Here is a 22,897-nt window from a genome sequence, read left to right on the forward strand (position 1 = left end):
AATTCGTCCTTCGCTCAGATTTCTTCAGATTTCAAACTGTGGAAATGAACCACTTTTTCTCTCGTCATATCTTTTCATGGATTTCCACAAAGACCTGAAAATTTCCATGACTGTTCACCAAAGCCTGCTGTCTCTTACGGTGAAAGAATGATATTGATACTCCAAATAGATTTAGAGTTAGAAAGCGTTGTTTGAGGGCAAGTCAAGGCAGATTTTTTTGCTTTGCTCTACTTAGTTATGGTGCATTAGAAGTCAAATATCTTTAATAATTCATATTTTAATGATAAATTGTCAACACTATAAGATTCCCCCATCTCTTCTGAACAAAACGGTGTAAGAATGACCGTTCTAGCCTCTGCGGTTAGGAAATTATGGCCATTTGTTTGAGGGGAATCCTCACTATGAGAAATTCATTGCAGAAATCCTGTCTCTGTGCTCTGTGTGTGTAAAAACGGCTGCACCTGTTTTGGCGGGAAAAAGTACACAGCCTCTCTGATTGGTGGATTCGAATTTAGCAGCTCCCAGGCTGCTTCACTGACCTAGAAACTTGATTTTCTCTCCCTGTGTGTGTGTGTGTGTGTGTGTGTGTGTGTGTGTGAGACAGAGAGAGAGAGAGAGGGCGAGAGAGAGTTTTTATGGGAGTATCTTATTGTATGATTTAAATTCAATATATTTAGACTGGTTGACTGAATTTGATCCTGTGTGTATCTCTCTGTGCTTGTGGGACTTTTTGCAGCTGTCCATTTTGCTTTTCCAATTTTTCTATTTAAGTTATTACTATTATGCTAAGTCATAGCATTTGTGCTGCTTTTCAGTATTTGTGCTAAATACAGCATTTCTGCTAAATCATACTATTTCTGCTATTTTATAAGATTTGTGCTAAATACAGCATTTGTGCTAAATCATACTATTTCTGCTATTTTATAGGATTTGTACTTAATATAATACTTCTGCTTAATTATAGTATTTCTGCCATTTTATAATATTTGTGCTAAAACATAGTATTTCTACTAAACGCAGTATTTCTGGGTAATCATAGTATTTCTATGTATTCCTGCCAGCTCCTCAGGAAGCCAATCCTCTGTGAGGACTGTAATTTTCAAATTGACATATCAAGTCATGCACGGCTTCCCAGCCAGCCAATCATATCTGAGTCCTGGCACATTCAAATTTGCATATTGGGACCTTCATGGCTTCCCAGCCAGCCAATCATATCTGAGTCCTGGCACATTCAAATTTGCATATTGGGACCTTCATGGCTTCCCAGCCAGCCAATCATATCTGAGTCCTGGCACATTTAAATTTGCATATTGTTCCCTTCATGGCTTCCCAGCCAGCCAATCATATCTGAGTCGTGGCACATTTAAATTTGCATATTGGGACCTTCATGGCTTCTAAGCCCACCAATCATCTATGTCATATATCTCTAATATTTCATATTTTTATTTTAAATGGTCAGCATTTCAAGATTCCCCTATGTCTTCTGAATAAAATGGTCTAAGAATGACTGTTTTAGCCCCTACGGTTAGGAAATTATGGTCATTTGTTTGAGGGGAGTCGTCATTATGAGAAATAGACTGCAAAAGTCCTGTGTCTCTCTGTGCTGCGTGCACCTGTTTTGGCGGGAAAAAGTGCACAGGCTCTCTGATTGGTGGATTCAAATTCAGCAGCTCCCAGGCTGCTTGACTGAGCTAGAAACTTACTTCTCTCCCTGTGTGTGTGTGTGTGTGTGTGTGTGTGTGTGTGTGTGTGTGTGTGTGTTTGTGTGTGTGTGTGTGTTTGTGTGTGTGTGTGTGACAGAGAGAGAGAGAGAGAGAGAGAGAGAAAGCCTTTTTATGGGATGATCTCATTGTAAGATTCAAATTCAATATATTTAGACTGGTTGACTGAATTGGATCTTGTGTGTGTGTGTGTGTGTGTGTGAGAGAGAGAGAGAGAGAGAGAGAAAGCCTTTTTATGGGATGATCTCATTGTAAGATTCAAATTCAATATATTTAGACTGGTTGACTGAATTGGATCTGTGTGTGTGTGTGTGTGTGTGTGTGTGACAGAGAGAGAGAGAGAGAGAGCGAGAGAAAGCCTTTTCATGGGATGATGTCATTGTAAGATTCAAATTCAATATATTTAGACTGGTTGACTGAATTGGATCTTGTGTGTGTGTGTGTGTGTGTGTGTGTGTGACAGAGAGAGAGAGAGAAAGCCTTTTTATGGGATGATCTCATTGTAAGATTCAAATTCAACATATTTAGACTGGTTGACTGAATTGGATCCTGTGTGTGTGTGTGTGAGTGTGTGTGTGTGTGTCTCTGTGCATGTGTGTTTCCATATGTGTCCATATTTGTGATTGTGTGGCTGTTATATATTTTTTTATCGATTTTTTTTTCATTTAACAAGTATATTTGAAGGACCCTTCGCATGTTCATCATTTTTTCAGCTGTCCATTTTGCTTTTCCAATTTTTCTGTTTAAGTTATTACTATTATGCTAAATCATAGCATTTCTGCTGTTTTATAAGATTTTTGCTAAATTTAGTATTTCTGATTAATTATAGTTTTTCTACCAAATCATAGTACAGTATTTTTGCTTTTTATAGGATTTTTATAGGATATTTATATTGCTTGATATAGTATTTCTGCTTATTATAGGATTTGTGCTTAATATAGTATTTCTGCTAAATGTAGTATTTATGCTTAATCATAGTATTTCTATATATTTCTGCCAGGTCCCCAGGCAGCCAATCCTCTGTGAGGACTGAGGCATTCAAATTTACAAATCAGGGCCTGCACGGCTTCCCAGCCAGCCAATCATATCTGAGGTCTGCCCTTTCTTCTCTCGTCATATCTCAGCGACAGATGTACAAAGAGCAATGCAAATCACAGTCAAAGTACACCAAAGTCCGCTGATTCACCCAGTACAAGAATTATGCTTCTAGTCCAACTAGTTTTTGAGTTACACGACGTTTTATAACTCCAAAAACGGCGTTTTTCGCCTCTCACCGCAATCTAATTCTGACTGCTCATCACCCTGTTTTCCAGGCGCCGCTCTCTTTCCCAATTCTGCAAACATTTATGATTTTAGCAGCTTTTCTAATATGGACCTCAGATTCTTGTTAACACTCCATGGCACAAATACTGTTCCCTTTAGGCTCTGTGTATGTGTGTGTATCAATATTTCTCCCATTTTAAAGTATTACTCCTCCATAATTGTATTTCTGTTAAATCAAAGTACTTTTACTACATCTTAGTACTTCTGCTCAATCATAGTATTTCTGCTAAATCATAGTATTTTTGCCAAATTATGGTTTTTGTGCCAAATCATAACATTTGTTTTATGTTATAGTATTACTACTAAGTGGAGGAATTTCTGTCATGTTACAGTATATGTGCTGATTACAGTATTTCTGCTAAATCATAGTATTTCTACTATATTATATTTTTCTTTCTAAATATAGCATTTCTGCTATATAATTTTATTTCTGCTATGTTATAATATTTGTGCTAAACCAGAGTATTTCTGCTGAAACATAGTATTTCTGCCAAATGATAGTATTTCTGTCAAATTACAGTATTTGTGCTAAAACATAGTATGTTTTTTTAAATTTCAATATTAATAGTATTTTACAGTGTCTCTGGTAAATCGCAGCATTTCTGCTATGTTGTACTGTTTTTCTAAATCATAGTATTTCTGTAATGTTTAAGAATGTTTGGCTAAATATATTCTTTCTGTTATCTTATACTATTTCTCCTAAATTCTTGTATTTTTGACAAGTTATCGTGTTTCTGGTAAGTTACAATATTTCTGCTAAGTTCTGCTATGCTATTGTATTTCTGCCAAGTATTATGTTTCCTCTAAGATATTACAGTTCTGCTAAGTTACTACATTTTAGCAAAGTTCCTTTGCTTCTGCAAAGCTTTTACAAATTCTGCAACTTCTCAGCTTTTTCTGCTAGTTTCAGCAGACAGCTTCAGCATTACAGCATCCACACTGCATTTTCGCAGGAAATGCAAATTTTTCTAGTTCTTTATTATTATTCTACTTTATTATTGTGTGGATGCTTTAAGCATCCACACTATTGAGTTCCTCTTTCTCTTTATTCTTTATTATTCTACTTTATTGTGTGGATGCTTTAAGCATCCACACTATTGAGTTCCTGTTTCTCTTTATTCTTTATACTTTATTGTGTGGATGCCCTAAAGGGCTTCCACACTATTGTTTTCCTGTTTCTCTTTCTTCTTTATTATTATTCCCTAGTTGCTTCCGTACACTTTTGGCACTTATCTACTCCCTCAGTTTTCAGCCGATTTTCTCCGTTCAAACTCTAAACTGTTCTGCTCTTTCTGCTAATGCCGGCTATGACTTTTGGTGTTTATTACTGTTATACTTTTAAAATATATTACTTTTTTCCTTTAATTTGTCCCATTGAAATGAATGGGAAACTTCCACAATTCTGCTAAAACTTGCTTGTTTTTGAAACTTAACTACTTTGTCATACTTTCACCTAGAAACTCCATTCAAACTTTAAAATGTTCTCAGACTATTGGGCTATTCCTGAATGATTCAGCTTTTTCAGATCTTCTACCGTTTTAATTTTATACCTCTTTAAGTTTTCAGTTGCAAAATTGTGATTTTTCAGAAAATACATGCGTTGCTATGGTTGCTATGCAATTAAGTCAGAGTGAGTGCTGGTCCGTTCTGAATTTTTCTTCATGTCTAAACAACTTCTTGCTACTGACTCAATTTCCACTCAACCCCCACAAATTATACATCAAAACGTAGGTATTTTTGCTGGCTTTCAGACAATGTCACTATCTTTATTGTGAGATTTACCGTTTTTTTTTGCAATTTGCCTCGGAGTGACACAAGGTCTCAATACTCCCCATTCAAAGTCTATGGGGAGGTTTTGAAATTCAGAGCTGAAATTCTGTAACGGGAGGCATTTTAAAATCGCCATATCTCTTTAACAAAGCAAAGTTAGGACATGAGGCTTGTGCCAATATATCTTCAGACACTGCTGACACTCACAGTGGAAGCAGTTTTACAATTATCTTACCGTTGAGCAATGAATTACGTTTGTTTGAGGGGTGGAAATCTGTCCTTCTCTCAGTCTTCAAACTCTGGAAATGAAGCCGTTTTTCTCTCATCATATCTCCGCGACGGAGGTACAAAGAGCTATGAAAATCGCAGTCAAAATACACCAAAGTCCGCTGATTCACCCAGTACAAGAATTATGGTGCTAGCCCTCCTAGTTTTTGAGTTACACGACGTTTTGTAACTCCAAAAACGGCGTTTTTCGCCTCTCACCGCGATCTATTTCTGACTGCCCAAGTATCTGTCTTTCAGACCGCCGCCCCTTTCCAGGTGGCGCAATCAGTAATGACACGGCTCTGCAGCTCAAAGGTCGTGGGTTCAATCCCACCTTGGTCCACGTTTTTTTTTTTCACTACAAATTTATACACTATCACAGACCTGTAATTTATATTGCTAATTTATTACAATTCTGCAAAGTTTTATGATTTTAGCAGCTTTTCTAATATGGACCTCAGATTCTTGTCAACACCACATGGCAGAAATACATACAAGTAAACAGCCTGATGAAGCAGACAGAAGCAGTACCTCTGATTGGTGAATTTGAGCAGAACCAGGTTGTTCTGCCTCTTTTCAGCAGAAATTCTGCTCATTCACCTCTTTTCAGCGCAATGTTCTGCTTCTTTTCCTCTTTTCTGCAGAATTCTGTTGATTTACCTCTTTTCTGCAAAATTTTCAGCCCTTTTACCTCTTATGAGCACAATTCTCAGCAGCTTCTGCTCATTTCACCATAATTGTCAGTCTCTCCATCTCCTTCCTTGTGAGAGTCAGTTTGGCACAGTGAGATGAGTAGCCGCCTTTGAGCCCAGGAGGGCCAGATTGAAACATAGACTGTCTGCAACATAACAGTATATCTGTTATGTTATAGTATTACTACTAAGTCACAGTATTTCTGCCAATTCGTAGTATTTGTACTAAATCATACTACTCGTGCCAAATCATAGTATTTGTTGCAAATCATAGTATTCAAACCAAAATATAGTATTTGTACCAAAGCATTGTATTTGTATGAAGTACCGTATTTCTGCCAAATCATAGAATTACTGCAATTTCACAGTATTTTGAGGAATCCCTTTTGTGATAGTATTACTTCTAAGTCATAGTATTTCTGCTTTGTCATAGTATTTGTACTAAAACGTGCAAGCATTTCTGCCAAATCATAGTATTACTGCTATCTCATAGTATTTGAGTGAAATTACAGTGTTTCTGCAAAACATTGTATTTCTGCTAAATCATAGTATTTCTGTTATCTTAGAGTACTTGTACTCAATTATAGTATTTGTGCCAAAGTTTAGTATTTCTGCCAAATCATATTTATGTGAATTTGTACACTGTAATATCGCTGTATTACGTAGTGGCTAAGTAGGAGGCTGACTGTTACTAAGTGCATCAGTGTACATAGGTCATCTCTTGTGTTGGAGTGCCCTCTTGTGACGCCTTTTGGGTAGTGCCTTAGTAAATGTGAACACTGCAAAGAAGTGGTATCAGACTGGTTTGTAGTGGAGGAATTTGTTGCCAGTTTCTTTCATCTTTAATCCGTATTCATGTTGTAATGTAGTAACTTTTGTGGCACAAATACCACAATATGGCAGAAACACTATGTTTTGGCACAAATACTTTGATTTGGTATAGTTTACCTTCTTCACCCCTTTTCAGCAAAATTTTCATTTTTTTCACCCCTTTTCAGCACAAATTCCATTTTTTGGGGCTGTTTTCAGAAAAAAAAAACTCTTTTCTGCAGAAATTCTGCTGATTCACCTCTTTTCTGCAAATTTTTCAGCTTTTCACATCTTCTCAGCACAAAACTCAGCAGCTTCTGCTCATTTAGCAAAATTGTCAGTTTCTCCATCTCTTGTGTTTGTCGGAACAAGTTTAGTTCAGTGAGATGTGTAGCTTCCTTGAGACCAGAAGGGCCAGGTTTAAATCCTGGTCATGGGATTTGAACACCTGTTTTCAGCACAAATCTCAACTTATTAGCTGTTTTAAGCAGAAACCTGTTTTACGCAGAGAAACTTTTTTAACTCAATTTCAGCTTTTTCACCCCTTTTCAGCAAAATTTTCAGTTTCCCAGCTTTTTCAGCTATTTTCAGCAAAAACATCTTTTCAGCAGAATTCTGAAAAGAGTTCTGCAGAAACACTTTTCAGCAGAACTTCTGCTGACTGAACTGTTTTCAGCAGAATTTTCACCTCTTTTCAGCCCAAATTCTGCTTGTTCACCTCTTCTGCAAAATTTTCAGCCTTTTCACCTCTTATTAGCACAAATCTCAGCTGTTTTCAGGAAAAACTCTTTTAAGCAGAAATTCTGCTGATTCACCTCTTTTCTGCAAAATTTTCAGCCTTTTCTCCTCTTACCAGCACAATTCTCAGCAGCTTCTGCTCATTTCAGCAAAATTGTCAGTCTCTCCACCTCTTCTTTGTGAAAATGAGTTTGCGTAATTGAGAGTGACTTTGGCACAGTGAGATGAGTTACCGCCTTGAGACTAAGAGGGCCAGGTTCAAATCCTGCTCAAGGCAACATTTTTTTTCACCACCATACAACTTTTGCAACTTTTCATCTTTTTCAGTTTTTGAGCAGACAGCTTCAGCATTAAGGCATCCACACAGCATTTTCGCAGGAAATGCAAATTTTTCTAGTTATTCTTCAAGTTGCTTCCGTGACGTTTTTCGCGAGAACTACTTCCACAATTTTGTGTGCTATTTTCACCGTTCAAATTTTAAACTATTCTGCTATTTTTGCTCTTTCCGGCAATGACTTTTAGTATTTTTTGCTCTTATACTTTTTAAAATATTACGTTTTTTCCTTTAATTTGTCCCATTGAAATGAATGGGAAACTTCCGCAATTCTGCTAAAACTTACTCTTTTTGAAACTTGACTACGTTCTCATACTTTCGCCTAGAACAACCATTCAAATTTTAAAATGTTCACAAATTATTGGGCTATTCATGAATGATTCAGCTTTTTCATATCTGTTACCGTTTTCATCGTATCCCTCTCTAAGTTTTGAGTTTCATCTTTGTGATTTTTCACAAAATACATGCGTTGTTATGGTTGCTATGCAGTTGGTTCTAAGTGAGCCACTGTACCTTTTGCAATTCTCACTTCATGTCCGAACAACTTCTTGCTACTCGGTCAATTTCCCCTCAACCCCCACAAATTATACATCAAAACGTAGGTATTTTTGCTGGCTTTCAGAAAATGTCACTATCATTGTTGTGGGTTTTATAGAATTTTTCCAAATCTCCTCAGACCAACACAAAGTCTTAAAACTCTCCATAGAAAGTCAATGGAGAGTTTGTTCAAAATCATCGCTGATTTCTGTAATGAGAGGCATTTTCGAATCGCCATATCTCCCCAAAAGCGAAGTTAAGACATAAGGCTTGTCCCAATATATCTTCAGACACTCCTGACGCTCACAATTCAAGAATTTTTTTCTCATCTATTACCATTTGGCCATGAATTGGGTTTGTTTGAGGGTAGGAAATTCGTCCTTCGCTCAGATTTCTTCAGATTTCAAACTCTGAAATGAACCACTTTTTCCTCTCGTCATATCTTTTTAATGGATTTCCACAGAGACCTGAAAATTTCCATGATTGTTCACCAAAGACTGCTGTCTCTTACGGTGAAAGAATGATATTGATACTCCAAATAGATTTAGAGTTAGAAAGCGTTGTTTGAGGGCAAGTCAAGGCAGTTTTGCTTTGCTCTACTCAGTTATGGTGCATTAGAAGTCAAATATCTTTAATAATTCATATTTTAATGATAAAGTGTCAACACTTTAAGATTCCCCCATCTCTTCTGAACAAAACGGTGTAAGAATGACCGTTCTAGCCCCTACGGTTAGGAAATTATGGCCATTTGTTTGAGAGGAATCCTCACTATGAGAAATTCACTGCAGAAATCCTGTCTCTGTGCTCTGTGTGTGTAAAAACGGCTGCACCTGTTTTGGCGGGAAAAAGTACACAGCCTCTCTGATTGGTGGATTCAAATTTAGCAGCTCCCAGGCTGCTTGACTGACCTAGAAACTTGCTTGTCTCTCCTGTGTGTGTGTGTGTGTGTGTGTGTGTGTGTGTGTGTGTGTGTGTGTGTGTGTGTGTGTGTGTGTGTGTGTGTGTGAGACAGAGAGAGAGAAAGGAGGAGGCGAGAGAGAGTTTTTATGGGAGCATCTTATTATATGATTTAAATTCAATATATTTAGACTGGTTGACTGAATTTGATCCTGTGTGTGTCTCTCTGTGCATGTGTGTTTCCATATGTGTCCATATTTGTGATTGTGTCACTGTTATACTTTTTTTTGCTGATTTTTTCATTTAACAATTACATTTGAGGGACCCTTAGCATGTTCAGGATTCTTTCAGCTGTCCATTTTGCTTTTCCAATTTTTCTATTTAAGTTATTACTATTGTGTTGAGTCATAGCATTTCTGCTGCTTTTCAGTATTTGTGCTAAATACAGCATTTCTGCAAAATCATACTATGTCTGCTATTTTATGAGATTTGTGCTAAATACAGCATTTCTGCTAAATCATACTCTTTCTGCTATTTCATAAGATTTGTGCTAAATATAGTGTTTCTGCTATTTCTGCCAAATTTAGTATTTTTGATTAATTAGGGTTTTTCTACCAAATCATAGTACAGTTTTACTGCTTTTTATAGGATTTTTAGAGGATATTTATATTGCTTAATATAGTATTTCTGCTTTTTATAGGATTTGTGCTTAATATAGTTTTTCTAAAAATGTAGTATTTATGCTTAATCATACTATTTCTATATATTTCTGCCAGGTCCCCAGGCAGCTAATCCTGTGTGAGGACTGATACATACAAATACATATCAGGGCCTGCACGGCTTCCCAGCCAGCCAATCATATCTGGGGTCTGCCCTTTCTTCTCTCGTCATATCTCAGCGACAGATGTACAAAGAGCAATGCAAATCACAGTCAAAGTACACGAACGTACGCTGATTCACCCAGTACAAGAATTATGCTTCTAGTCCACCTAGTTTTTGAGTTACACGACGTTTTGTAACTGCAAAAAACGGCGTTTTTCGCCTCTCACCGCAATCTGATTCTGACTGCTCATCACCCTGTTTTCCAGGCGTGCGCTCTCTTTCCCAGTGGCGCAGTTGGTAATGACACAGGTCTGCAACCCAAAGGTCGTGGGTTCAATTACACCTTGGGCAACATGTGTTTTTTCCTACAAATTAATACACTATCACAGACCACTAATTCATATTCATCATTTATTACAATTCTGCAACCTTTTATGATTTTAGCAGCTTTTGTAATATGGACCTCAGATTCTTGTTAACACTCCATGGCACAAATACTATTCCCTTTAGGCTCTGTGTGTGTGTGTGTGTGTGTGTGTGTGTGTGTGTGTGTGTGTGTGTGTGTGTGTGTGTGTGTGAGAGAGAGAGAGAGAGAGAGAGCCCTTTGATGGGAGCATCTTATTATATCACTTAAATTCAATATATTTAGACTGGTTGACTGAATTTGGTCCTGTGTGTGTCTCTCTGTGCATGTGTGTTTCCATATGTGCCCATATTTGTGATTGTGTGACTGTTATACTTTTTTTGCTGATTTTTTTTTTCAATTAACAATTAGATTTGAGGGACCCGTAGCATGTTCAGGATTTTTCCAGCTGTCCATTTTGCTTTTCCAATTTTTCTATAAGTTATTACTGTTGTGCTAAGTCATAGCATTTCTGCTGCTTTTCAGTATTTGTGCTAAATACAGCATTTCTGCTAAATCATACTATTTCTGCTATTTTATGAGATTTGTGCCAAATACAGCATTTCTGCTAAATCATACTATTTCTGCTATTTCATAAGATTTGTACTAAATATAGTGTTTCTGCCAAATATAGTATTTCTGCTTAATTATAGTATTTCTGCCATTTTATAGTATTTGTGCTAAAACATAGTATTTCTACTAAATGTAGTATTTATGCTTAATCATACTATTTGTATATATTTCTGCCAGGTCCCCAGGCAGCTAATCCTCTGTGAGGACTGATACATATAAAATTTACATATCAGGGCCTGCACGGCTTCCCAGCCAGCCAATCATATCTGAGGTCTGCCCTTTCTTCTCTCGTCATATCTCAGCGACAGATGTACAAAGAGCAATGCAAATCACAGTCAAAGTACACGAAAGTACGCTGATTCACCCAGTACAAGAATTATGCTTCTAGTGCACCTAGTTTTTGAGTTACACGACGTTTTGTAACTCCAAAAAACTGTGTTTTTCGCCTCTCACCGCACTCTAATTCTGACTGCTCATCACCCTGTTTTCCAGGCGCTCGCTCTCTTTCCCAGTGGCGCAGTTGGTAATGACACAGGTCTGCAACCCAAAGGTCGTGGGTTCAATTACACCTTGGGCAACATGTTTTTTTCCCCTACAAATTAATACACTATCACAGACCAGTAATTGATATTCATCATTTATTACAATTCTGCAAACTTTTATGATTTTAGCAGCTTTTCTAATATGGACCTCAGATTCTTGTTAACACTCCATGGCACAAATACTGTTCCCTTTAGGCTCTGTGTGTGTGTGTGTGTATCAATATTTCTCCCATTTTAAAGTATTACTCCTCCATAATTGTATTTCTGTTAAATCAAAGTACTTTTACTACATCTTAGTACTTCTGCTCAATCATAGTATTTCTGCTAAATCATAGTATTTTGCCAAATTATGGTTTTTGTGCCAAATCATAACATTTGTTTTATGTTACAGTATTACTACTAAGTGGAGGAATTTCTGTCATGTTACAGTATATGTGCTGATTACAGTATTTCTGCTAAATCATAGTATTTCTACTATATTATATTTTTTCTTTCTAAATATAGCATTTCTGCTATATAATTGTATTACTGCTATGTTATAATATTTGTGCTAAACCAGAGTATTTCTGCTGAAACATAGTATTTCTGCCGAATGATAGTATTTCTGTCAAATTACAGTATTTTTGCTAAAACATAGTATTTTAAAAAAAATTTCAATATTAATAGTAAATTACAGTGTCTCTGGTAAATCGCAGCATTTCTGCTATGTTGTACTGTTTTTCTAAATCATAGTATTTCTGTAATGTTTAAGAATGTTTGGCTAAATATATTCTTTCTGTTATCTTATACTATTTCTCCTAAATTCTTGTATTTTTTGAGAAGTTATCGTGTTTCTGGTAAGTTACAATATTTCTGCTAAGTTCTGCTATGCTATTGTATTTCTGCCAAGTATTATGTTTCCTCTAAGATATTGCAGTTCTGCTAAGTTACTACATTTTAGCAAAGTTCCTTTTCTTCTGCAAAGTTTTTACAAATTCTGCAACTTTTCAGCTTTTTCTGCTAGTTTCAGCAGACAGCTTCAGCATTACAGCATCCACACTGCATTTTCGCAGGAAATGCAAATTTTCTAGTTATTATTATTCTTCAAGTTGCTTCCGACGTTTTAGCCGTAGAACTACTTCCACAATTTTTGTGCTATTTTCACCGTTCAAATTTTAAACTATTCTGCTATTTTTGCTCTTTCCGCAATGACTTTTGGTATTTTCTGCTATTATACTTTTTAAAATATTACGTTTTTTTCCTTTAATTTGTCCCATTGAAATGAATGGGAAACTTCTGCAATTCTGCTAAAACTTGCTCGTTTTTGAAACTTAACTACTTTTTCATACTTTCACATAGAAACTCCATTTAAACTTTAAAATGTTCACAAATTATTGGGCTATTCATGGATGATTCAGCTTTTTCATATCTGTTACCATTTTCATCTTATCCCTCTTCAAGTTTTGAGTTTCATTTTGTGTTTTTTTCACAAAATACATGCGTTGTTATGGTTGCTATGCAGTTGGTTCTAAGTGAGCCACTGTACCTTTGGCAATTTTCTCTTCATGTCCGAACAACTTCTTGCTACTCGCTCAATTTTCACTCAACCCACACAAATTATACATCAAAACGTAGGTATTTTTGCTGGCTTTCAGAAAATGTCACTATCATTGTTGTGGGATTTATAGAATTTTGGCAAATCTCCTCAGACCAACACAAAGTCTCAAAATCCCCATAGAAAGTCAATGGAGAGTTCGTTTAAAATCACCGCTTGATTTCTGTAATGAGAGGCATTTTCGAATCGTCATATCTCCCCAACGAAGCGAAGTTAAGACATGAGGCTTGTGCCAATATATCTTCAGACACTCCTGACGCTCACAATTCAAGAATTGTTTTCTCATCTATTACCATTTGGCCATGAATTGGGTTTGTTTGAGGGTAGGAAATTTGTCCCTCGCTCAGATTTCTTCAGATTTCAAACTCTGGAAATGAGGCACTTTTTTTTCTCTCGTCATATCTTTTGATAGATTTCCACAGAGACCTGAAAATTTCCATGACTGTTCACCAAAGCCTGCTGTCTCTTACGGTGAAAGAATGATATCTATACTCCAAATAGATTTAGAGTTAGAAAGCGTTGTTTGAGGGCAAGTCAAGGCAGTTTTAAACCTTCGCCTCTACTCAGTTATGGTGCATTACAAGTCAAATATCTTTAATAATTCATATTTTAATGATAAATTGTCAACACTGTAAGATTCCCCATCTCTTCTGAACAAAACGGTGTAAGAATGACTGTTCTAGCCCCTACGGTTAGGAAATTATGGCCATTTGTTTGAGAGGAATCCTCACTATGAGAAATACACTGCAGAAATCCTGTCTCTGTGCTCTGTGTGTAAAACGGCTGCACCTGTTTTGGCGGGAAAAAGTACACAGCCTCTCTGATTGGTGGATTCAAATTTAGCAGCTCCCAGGCTGCTTGACTGACCTAGAAACTTGATTTTCTCTCCTGTGTGTGTGTGTGTGTGTGTGTGTGTGTGTGTGTGTGTGTGTGTGTGTGTGTGTGTGTGTGTGACAGAGAGGAGAGAAAGAGAGAGGAGAGAGAGTTTTTATGGGAGCATCTTATTGTATGATTTAAATTCAATATATTCAGACTGGTTGATTGAATTGGATCCTGTGTGTGTCTATGTGCTTGTGTGCTTCCATATGTGTCCATATTTGTGATTGTGTGACTGTTATACTTTTTTTTGCTGATTTTTTTTTTCATTTAACAATTACATTTGAGGGACCCTTAGCATGTTCAGCATTTTTTCAGCTGTCCATTTTGCTTTTCCAATTTTTCTATTTAAGTTATTACTATTGTGCTAAGTCATAGCATTTCTGCTGCTTTTCAGCATTTGTGCTAAATACAGCATTTGTGCTAAATCATACTATTTCTGCTATTTTATAGGATTTGTACTTAGTATAGTATTTCTGCTTAATTATAGTATTTCTGCCATTTTATAGTATTTGTGCTAAAACATAGTATTTCTACTAAATGCAGTATTTCTGGGTAATCATTGTGTTTCTAAATATTTCTGCCAGGTCTCCAGCAAGTCAATCCTCTGTGAGGACTGTAATATTCAAATTTACATATCAGGGCATGCACGGCTTCCCAACCAGCCAATCATATCTGAGGGCTGAGACATACAAATTTGTATATTGAGGCTTCCGTGGCTTCCCAGCCAGCTGAGGGCAAGTCAAAGTAGTTCATGCCTCACCTCTACTCAGTTATGGTGCATTACAAGTCAAATATCTTCGGTAATTCACATTTTAATGATAAATTGTCAACAGTTGAAGATTCCCCCATCTCTTTTGAACAAAACGGTGTAAGAATGACAGTTCTAGCCCTCATGGTTAGGAAATTATGGCCATTTGTTTGAGGGGAATCGTCACTATGAGAAATAAACTGCAAAAAGCCGGTCTCTCTTTGTGCTGCTGTGTGTGTGCCTGTGTGTGTGTGTGTGTGTGTGTGTGTGTGTGTGTGTGTGTGTGTGTGTGTGGAGAGCATGTTTGCTGGTGGGAAAAAGTAAACAGACTCTCTGATTGGTGGATTCAAATTGAGCAGCAGATCCAGGCCGTTTGCCTGTCATAGATACAGCTGAAAATATAAAGATGAAAATAGATGAAGAAGCTGAGGTGCCACATTTAGCACTTCTCCTAAATTATAGTATTTTTGCTAAATCATAGGATTTGTGTTATCTTATCCCCAGGGCAGCTGTGGCTACAACTGTAGCTTGCCTCCACCAATGTGTGAATGTGAGAGTGAATGAATAGTGGCATTGTAAAGCGCTTTGGGTGCTTTGGATTTATATAGCGCTTTTCAATCTATTATTATCTATGCAGAGTGACCAGCACCAGGTCTGGTGAACTCCATCATCAGCTCATTGTGTTCAAGAGGAGACACTTCCTATGACTTCAGTCATTTTCACTTTTACCTAATTTTTGTGCTGTGTTTTCTTATGTGCTGGCTGAAACGTGTATCTCTCTCTCTCTCTCTCTCTGTTACTGTGTGTGTGTGTGTGTGTGTGTGTGTGTGTGTGTGTGTGTGTGTGTGTGTGTGTGTGTAAAAGCCACCCCTGCACTAATTACTGATAGTTGAGAACAAGTCTTTGTGTATTAACAGGTTTACACTCTATGAAACTGATTTTTCTTACAAATATGATTTTTACATTAACATGTGTAACTCTGTAACACAAAGTGTAACTGTTAAGGCTATAGTTTAGATGGTTGTCTTTAAAACCTTCACTGAAGAGTCTTGTTGGAGACAGCCACAGCTTTACCTCACTGTAGCAGGGGTGAACAAGTGGTTGCAAGTCCATTTAGGTCAGAATTCATATGATTACAACCAATATGTACTAGAATAAAAGAAACAAATGTGCAATGAACATGTCAGGAGTCACTGTTAAAAAGTCTCATGGCAGTGGGGTTAAAGGACCTCCTGAACCTCTGATTCCTGCAGTGCAGTGAGGTGAGCCTCTGCAGCTCCTACTGTCCTGTGAGGATGATTAGGCGATCACCCACATCAGCTCCTTGGTGTTGGTTTTCAGAAGAAAACTGTTCTTATTTCTGCAGTCAGTTAAATAAATCTATCATAATACAGTACATTTTAACATAATGACCTTGTGTTTATTTATGTCTTTTAACCATTATTTCAAATTCAAAGAATCCTGTTTGAAACATTTATTAAACTTATAGAATTAAATTTCTGCTAGTTGTTTTTTGTTGCAATAAAATCTAGCATATTAATATTTAAATGTACATATATTTTTCACGTTTTCAATGCCAATTTTGTGTAATGGCAAAGTTTCCCACTACCCGTGAATGCCTCTTTTTTTACGTCTACGGCTGACTACTGAATCTCCGCCCACTCTCTGCCTGATCGCTGCCGGTAAGCGCTGCTTCTCTGTCTCTCTTCTCTGAAATAAATGTGTATAAACTGTTTGAGTGATTTACCGAGTTGTTGTTAGTGACTTATAAAGCCAGTCGACGTATAAGTCATGTTAAAGTAACACAATGGCTGCTTTTTGAGTGAAACGTTGTAATTTTAGTATTTAAAAGGAGTGTTTGGTATGCTAGCCCTAACAACCTAAGCGCTAACGCCTAGCCTAGCTCCTGTAGGCCTAGTGTGAAATTCATATGGTTCATTTAATTGTTTAATACAGTTATTGTGTTGTATTTGGTTCATTCGGTGTGCTAGTGTTTCTGAGTCTCTTAGGGAATCTGAAGTTAGTTCTCCTCTTCACAAATCAGTCAGTTAAAACGGCCTCATTCTTTAGGTTATAAGGTAATGAGCCGCCATTTTAGAACCACTGATTAGCTGCTGAAGCAGCAGTGTCGACTTCAAAGGAGCCATTTTACCGCCTCTGACTGAAGGCCGGGAGAAAAAGAGTCACGTGCCTGTGCGGGTGTGTCTGTGTTGTGGGTTAATTAACAGAAGGAAGAGAGAGAATGAGGATAAAACACATAATATAAGAATAATAACATTTCTTAACAAGAAGTTTTTTTTAATTAATCAATTTTAGTTTTTTAGTTAAATTTTAAGAAGTATTTAACAAACACTTGTTTGTGCAGGTTGGTTGGTTTTTAAGTAAAACCTACACCTGCAGCTCTGTTTAACTTCTCGCTTTGTGAAAAATTGATAACATATAAAAAAGGCCACCTTCAAATAAATAAAATGCAGCAGTGCACCATTAATATTAATATGATATGTAGATATTTAAAACAACAGCATATTAAATAAAACTAAATGACACTGTGTGCAGGTGATAATATTTTGGGAAGAATTTGAATGCAGACCAACTCAAATGTTGAAGCCTACAAATATATCACCCAAGCTTTCATTTATGATTGTTCATGCTTTTAAATTGTGATGTCACAATTTGTATTTTTTGTGCTTTGTCTTTTGTTACACAGAGTGAAAGAGATCTTTGGTTTTGCCTTTGCTGGTAAGTAAACAGTGATTGTAACTGAAGCAGTATGAACCTGGCATTGCGTAGCACGTTTGACGACTTGCATACAGTAGTTTGACTTTTTGTGATATGTTTCCATTTACTGATTGGCAAAAACACAGGATTTGTGACCTGTAGCAGCAAAGCCCCCACACAGGACCCCTCTGACTCTCCCTGAAAATGTCCCTGAAGTTTAATAGCCCATTTATGTATGATTTAAATTTCTTATGGCTTATCAAATCCAAACATAGTTAAATGTCAGATGTCTTTATACGGTGGTTCATTTTCTCCTTATGTTTGTGGATTTAAGTAGCAGACAAAACAAATAAAGTGTTTTAGGGGAGTCAGTATAAGTGGTTGCTCAAACACTTAAGAGCTGCACAGGTATTGATTTATATTGTCTCTCAAATTCTGCTGATGTATTACATTAAAGTCAGAACACTGTAGAAGTATTTTGCCTCACTCGGTATAAGTAATAGCTTTAACAGTTAAGCAATAATAAAACGAAGAGAACCAGAGGTGTGAGTGGACATTGTTAGGTACATTACAGCCAGTGTGTCCAATTGGTTTATTACTTATTTAGTGAATATAATGTGTTTTAAAATTAATTAGAAAGGTTGCCAGAAAGGTACACTGCAAAATTCATAAATATTCCTAGCAACGGGTACAATGAAAGGACTTTGTAGTGTAATATTTTAAGACATTTAATTTTAATTACAAAACATGGTGCACCTCTGCTATTGTAACATGTTAATATTTAAATGTATTTTAAGATTTACATATTCATGTCAGACATGAGGTTTTCTGTTGCTTCTGATTTATATAATTACTTTGTATCTTACAAGTTTTGGTTTTCACACTTTATTAGCACTGACTTGTGGTAGAAAATGTTGAAGCCACAAAGCTTCTGTGTAGGAAATATTTGGTATATCCTGCACTTGTGCCAACAAATATTGGTGGATATTCTTTGCATTTCTGTGGTAATGAATGCTTTTATTACACATGCCATTTGAGACGCTGCAGTTCATTTATCTCCTCTTTACACTACAGTAAGCTCATAAAGCCTTAATTTATGTCTTAGTAAATTGGATTTGTGTGAAGAGGCTCAACAGTCTGAATCATCAAACAGTGATCTGATGAATTGTTTCCTTTCTCTAGACTGCTGATCTGATCGTCTCAAGTCTGGTAAGTAAAGGTTTGTCTGAGGTGCAGTGCTGGGAAATGTTTCTCATTATAGGAGATTCAGTTTAGTGCTGTGAGTCAGCACAGCTCTTGGCAATCATCAAATCCTAGAAAAGTCTATGTAAACATTTCCAGACTTACAGATCTCTCTTATCATCATACTACATTTTTAATTAGGCCCTAATGTCGGCCATGCTGATTTATTGTAGATTGAGGGGAGTGTGTATTAAACATGCCCCATATAATTTTTCATTTTGCCAAAAGTCATACTGAGTAAATTATTTTTTACTTTTATGTTAACGGCTCCCCAGACATTATGATATACTGTTGTACCAGGTAAGTACACACAGAAATGGGAATTTGAGACCTTTGGGCATTTAGGAACATGTGATGTGTCATAAGTTTGAGTTGAGTGCATGTGAAGTGTTTAAAGCAGGTGGTCTGAAACTGTCTGCTCTAACTTCATTGTGTGGGTTTAGCTTGACCATATTATGTTTACAGTAAGTTACTATAGCACCACATCTTGGTTTACAGACTCTGTTTGTTTTATTGTGTTAATAGAATGAAAAATGTCCTTAGAAATGTTCCATCATTATGTTAAACATTTTCATTCAGTTGAATCTAATAATGTACTGTACAACTCTTCAGTGTGTAATGATATACATGTTCTGTATTTTTCGGACTGTAAGGCGCACTAAATTCTAAGGCACATTAAGTCAAACAAAACAGATAAGCCAAACTTTATTCAACTCATTTACAATAACTCTCAACATTGTTCAGTTGTAAGACATAAAATACAGAACAATTCACTCACTTTTCAGGATTTTGTATTGATGAATGTGGATTGATCAGTTTGAACTCTGCTTCATAAGCATGGCTCTCAACAGGTGCCAGGCCCTTATACACACACACACACACACACACCATATTATGTTGAAGCACAGTACGAATTACTCTACGAGGGTGCTGACTATGGTAGCCATGCTCCGACAATACATCAAGCGGCACAGCTTTGTAGCTTACCAAAGTCTTACTAAAATATTTGACAGAATTTGGATCGCTGTGTACCACAGAAATCCAGTTTGAGGTCAGTAAGCATAACCAGAATCAATACACTAGGCACATTGTATATTTTTGAGAAAATGACAGGATTTTAGGTGTGCCATATACTCTGAAGAATATGGTAAATCCAAGCATATTGGAAACATGACTAATTCCAGTCCTTTTGTGTCTTACAGGTGACCTGCTGCAGAAAACCCTCTCCCTCTATCATTATCAAGCAATTCTGTCTATCCTATCACTCTCCCAACTCTATCTAATTTGACAGCCATTCTATCTTGTATCAATCTATCCCAACTGCTCTATCTAATTTGACAGCCATTCTGTCTTGTATCAATCTATCCCAAGCACTCTATCTCGTTTTCAGAAATCCCAGTTTTCAGAAATCCCAGTCTTCAGAAATCCCAGTCTTCAGAAATCTAAGTCTTCAGAAATCCCAGTTTTCAGAAATCCCAGTTTTCAGAAATCCCAGTTTTCAGAAATCCAAGTTTTGAAAAATCCAAGTTTTGAAAAATCCAAGTTTTGAAAAATCCAAGTTTTGAAAAATCCAAGTTTTTGGCAATTGAAGTTACCAGAACTTTGTCAATCTGTATTCAGAATTCTGAGAGATCTCTGCTCTCACTGCTCCTCCTTTCCTGTCATTAAACTCTCTCTCCATTCATTTTGCTGGAAAATAACAATTAGAAAGTTGAATATACAGTAGTAGAATTGCAGTACAGTAGAACTTATAGTAGAAACTACTTATACAGCCCTACATTTGTAGTTTTAACTTGGCATTACACTTTGAAATAAACACTGATAGTTTGGCTTACAAGTGCAATTTGATAAATTATATAAACTTATATACACCTTTTTGAGATATATTTGTAGTAAGATAATCTGGTTATTTTGTAATTCAGACTGTTATATTCACATAAATATTAAATTTGATTCATATACATTTTTCAAGTCTGTTTCATTGGTTATAACATTTGACTACAAGTTTATACTATTATTATTTAAGGACAAACCCTTTTTGTCACTCAGTGTAAGTGTTCAGTTACAGTTGTCATCTAGAGGCTGCCCTGAGGACCCAGACTTCCTGTTTCCTGACTGCTGCAGAACATCCAGCTGAAGAATCCCCCATCGCCTGTCATCTGATCACCTCACCATCACAGCTCATATTTGCTTTAAATTTTAAATATCTGAAAGATTTACACAGTCTACTTAAAAGTTAAGAGTTTTATTATAGCCTGTTGATTGATTGTTGAGATTTATTCTGCATATTACATTACAGAAGTATAGACCTATTTGTTATCCAGTCTGGTTAAAGAAAAATAGAAGTAATAATATACAGTTTTTGAAAAAAGTTACAATAAAACAGACCAAAGTGTTTTCAAAGAACTTTAAATAACTTTTATATTGAGTTTGTATTTAAGTCAGCCTTTTATATTAATTCTGATAAATCTCTGATTTTAATAGTCATTAAAGTCATTAGTTTTTCAGTGTTTACAAGTTGACTTTTGTTTACATTTGTGTATACATATAAGTTCCAGTTTGTACTTCAACAAAATGCCAAGAAAAGGTCAAAGGTCACAGTCCCAGAAGCTTAGATGGCAAAAGCAGCGAGAACAGGTAAATGTTTCTCAGACCGGTGAGCAGGTAAAGGTGTCCGTTACAAGTATTCCCAGTCCAGAAGTGCAGAGCAGTGCTCAGACAGCTGCAGTGTCTTATGCAGATGTGGTAAAGAGAGGTGTTCGCTCAGCATGTGTGCCAGATGCTAAAGTACAGGTAATCCAGACTGAACCCCAGGTAACTGTGCAAACGCAGTATGATGGAGAAGCTCCAGGACCGTCTCATGTACAGGTTACAAACACTGAAAGTCGTCCACGAGTGAGTAGCATCTGTGCGTCCCGAAGCCAGGCCTCTCCTAAGTATGGAAAGTACCGGAATCAGCAATGCATGGCGAACAGTTTGGTTTTCCTGTCATTCTTACACGAGGATGAATTCATTACGAGAGCAGATCTTAACCGTGTGTTGGACAAAGGCCATGCCATGCATTCAGATGCCAGAAAGAGGTTTGTGAACAGCGTGTTTCTAGCCTGCGATGAGCTTCCCTCAGTGGTCACCAGCCGCAGACAAAGTATCAAGTGGACATGTCTCAGTTTGCTCATTACGGCGCATTTGATGGTACAGATCATCTTCCGAGCCTTGAACAGGGACTACAGTGTTTGGTTTCAGCGGTTCGCTATGCTTTGCTAGTCATGGGAGGAAACGTCATTGCAGTTTGCAGGCTGACTTCAGGTGAATACGCATATTTTGACCCTCACTCACGTAAGTCTACAGGAATGCCATTGTCGCTAGCTGTAAGTGGTGGAACTGCAGTTATGTTAAAATTCACACGTCTTAACGACATGACTGACAGGATCAAACGCTTGTACCGAATGTTTAGCATCGCACCAACCTGCACTTATGAGCTACAACCTGTCGAGTTTCACAGTGAAAACGCTGCTGACCAAAGAGATGCTAATCAAACCACCGAATACAGACAAACCGCTGCAAGTGTTCCAGCTGTAGCTTTAAATGAAGCTGTCCAAGAATTAAATTCCCAAACAACCACTGAGCAGACACGGAAAACTGTTACGGAGACTGTAATCACTGAAGTGACATCATCCAGAGTGGATTATTCAGATGAGACAGCTGCTACTGAAAACAACAATCATCCGTCTGATTATTTACAGAAAGAAACCTCTGCATCTTCTGTGAGAGAAACTCAGGTAATATCAGATGCTGTTCCTCAGAATGATTCAAACACTGTCTCCTGTTCAACTAGGGCAACACAGGAACTGCCACATAAAATTTTGAAACGTAATAAACAGGAAGCACAAAAAATGAGGAGAAGGTCACTGGCCCAACAGAAATTACCACAAAGAAAGGAAAATCAGAAAAGGAAGGAAAGGAGATGTACAGTTGTGATGAAAGCTTTAGGGCAAAGAAAAGAAATTCCAGTACAAAGTCTAATGATCCAGATCACAGACAGAAGAAGAGAGTGTACAAAAATAATCTGTATAAACTAAATGCTACATATAGAGAGAAACAGACAGAACATTTGAGAAAGATCTATAAAGAAAGAGATGATTTTAAGGAAAAACAGAAGGAGCAAATGAAAAGGCTGTATAGAGAAAGTGCTAAAATTAGAGAGAAAAAAAGGGAACGTGTCATAAGGACATACAAAGACAATCCTATAATCCGAGAAAAGCAGAAAGAACATATAAGGAGAACATA

General features: G+C 36.8%; 1 long non-coding RNA gene across 1 annotated transcript; it reads left to right on the plus strand.

Moving 5' to 3' along the window:
• Window positions 1-17,356: 17,356 nt before the first annotated feature.
• On the plus strand, window positions 17,357-20,481 carry LOC120436875. The gene is made up of 3 exons (XR_005610634.1): window positions 17,357-17,389; window positions 18,551-18,577; window positions 19,813-20,481. It is a non-coding gene; the product is annotated as an uncharacterized LOC120436875 (long non-coding RNA).
• The last annotated feature ends 2,416 nt before the right edge of the window (window positions 20,482-22,897 follow it).

The sequence above is a fragment of the Oreochromis aureus genome, unplaced genomic scaffold, assembly GCF_013358895.1.
Source record: "Oreochromis aureus strain Israel breed Guangdong unplaced genomic scaffold, ZZ_aureus HiC_scaffold_2_cut, whole genome shotgun sequence".
Lineage (NCBI taxonomy): Eukaryota > Metazoa > Chordata > Actinopteri > Cichliformes > Cichlidae > Oreochromis > Oreochromis aureus.